A 2405-nucleotide genomic window follows, 5' to 3' on the forward strand; every position below is an offset into this window, starting at 1 on the left:
TATACATCAATTTTTAAAAAAGCTAAGTTATCAAAATGGAGGATTGCATAATGATAAGGAGGTGGAGTCAGAAGATATAACAATCCTAAAGAGTATGGTTCAGAAAACAGCTCATCAAAACAAGAGGAAAAAACTGATAAAAATTAGCTTCAAAGTTCAACAGAATTCCATTTGCACTTAATGGATTCATCAGTCAAAATAAGCACACAGTTGAACTGAGCAGCACTATCAATCAATGGGACCTAATCAACATTTATACAATATTTTATTCTATGACATTAAAACACACATTATTTAGCTCAGACAAAGTCTGACTGAGATAGACAACATTGTGGGTAACAATGCACAATTTAAAGTTCACAGAAGAAATCCTTCAAAGTAGGATCCCACTGAGTAGCCTGGCTGAAACAGTAGTCTGTCCCGTAAGTGATTAGTATCAAGGACTGTTTGCTTGTGTGAGTCTTCTTATGTCCAAAGTGGGCTGAAATCTGGTTCAAACATTACCCATTCACAGTAAACATTAAGGATGTCTCTGAGTTTTGTTGATGGATGGTTGATTTCTCATAGACAAAATTTCCTGTTTTATTATATTCACTGAGCTTCCTCTGAGTTCTCTGATGCTGCACTACTGGTCAGTTTCCACCCACCCCACCCCACCCCCTTTCTAATACATTTGTACAGTTACTCCGACAGTTCGTAAGATCTGACTTTTAGGTAAAAGCTTTCCCATGATAATGGTATTTCTCCCCTATGTGACTTCTCTGATGTATTCCTAGGCCTGGAAGGCTGCATCAGGTTTTCTAAAGCTTATTAAATTCATAGCAGGTCTCTTATATGTGGAGTGATATACTCTGAAGATTAGTTTATAAGAGAAAACTTACCAACATTCAGTACCCATTAACTTTCACCAAGTGTGAGTTCTCTGAAAACATTATAGGACTGGCATCTGTCTACAATCTTTCCCACAATCAATACATTCATAGGATGTCTCCCCTGTGAATTCACTGATGAAGGGTTAGATGAAAATTTCCACAGGATTTCCCACACTTATTAATTACATTCCTATGGTTTCTGTCTTGTGTGAATTTTCTGATGCCTAGTGAGGTGGCACTTCTTAGAGAGACATTTCCCACGCTTACTTCATAGGTTTTCTCCCCAGTATGAGTTCTCTGATGCATTTTTAGGAACGATTTCAAGGCAAAGGCTTTTCCACATTTACTGCACTCAAAGGTTTCTTCCCGGGTGTGAATTATCTGATGAACAGTGGGGTAACTTTTTGTACTGAAGGATTTTCCACATTTATTACACTCAGAGGGTTTCCCCCCTGTGTGACTTCTCTGATGAATAGTGAACTAACTTTTTGTGCTGAATGATTTCCCACATTTATCACACTCATAGGCTTTCTCCCATGTGTGAGTTCTCTGACGATCAGTGAGGTAATGTTTTCTACTGAAGGACTTCCCACACCTCTGTGTGAGTTCTCTCATGAATAGTGAGGAACTGTTCTCTACTGAAGGATTTTCCACATTTATTACACTCATAGGGTTTCTCCCGTGTGATTTCTCTGATGAACAATAAGGTAACTTTTTCCATAGAAGGATTTTCCACATATATTACACGGATACGCTTTCTCCCCTCTGTGAATTCTCTGATGCACAATGAGGTATGCTTTACTAGAGATAGATTTCCCAGACTCACTACATTCATAGCGTTTCTCCCCTGTGTGAATTTTCTTATGTTGCTTGAGGTATGACTTGCAGGTAAAAGCTTTCTTATATTCATTACATGCAAAAGGTTTCTGCCCACTATGTGTTGTATGATGGTCAATGAGGTTTGACTTCCTAGAGAAGGATTTTCCACATTCTCACATCCATAGAGTTTCACACTTATTTGAGCTTTCTGATGCACACTAAAGGTATTCTGAGAAGATAAAGTTTACCGAAATATTGTACCATTGCAGAAGCTCCTCTTTGTGTCAAGTTTCTGGGATATGGTAAGGGCTGCATGAGAGTTTAAGTGACTTGTAATTTCAAAGGTCTTGATTCCTGAGTGACTGCTCTGATGTTCTCTGCAGTGTGACTTCTGGCTGAAAGTTTTCTCACCTGTGTCTGTAGTTTGATGTTGAGTAAAGTCTCGCTGCAAAAGTTTTCCTTCATTTGCCAGGCTTTTCTTTAAGAGGTTATCAAGTCTGCATTCTTATGAAAGGAAAAAAAAATGGTTAATGAAGATTACAACACATTTCTGTTTCAGGATGCAGCCTTTATATGTGTCTTATATTTTATTTGACCATTTGGTTTTTAGTCACCAAATCTTACCAAAATAAACAAATTCCAAATGTGTTCCTATACTCCTTGAGAACCAAAGACCAAAATTATGATTATCACTATAAACCTGAATTTTAAAAA

At 37.6% G+C, this 2405-nt stretch overlaps 1 pseudogene across 1 annotated transcript; it reads right to left on the minus strand.

Annotated features, from left to right (window-relative positions):
• Nucleotides 1-246: 246 nt before the first annotated feature.
• Nucleotides 247-1864, minus strand: LOC147367287 (uncharacterized; annotated as a pseudogene). Its single transcript, XR_015169179.1, has one exon. The product of XR_015169179.1 is annotated as an uncharacterized LOC147367287 (transcript).
• Between the last annotated feature and the right edge of the window lie 541 nt (nucleotides 1865-2405).

This window comes from Bos grunniens, chromosome 8 (assembly GCF_055505025.1).
Source record: "Bos grunniens cultivar Pamir isolate PY7600 chromosome 8, Bosgru_T2T1.0, whole genome shotgun sequence".
NCBI lineage: Eukaryota > Metazoa > Chordata > Mammalia > Artiodactyla > Bovidae > Bos > Bos grunniens.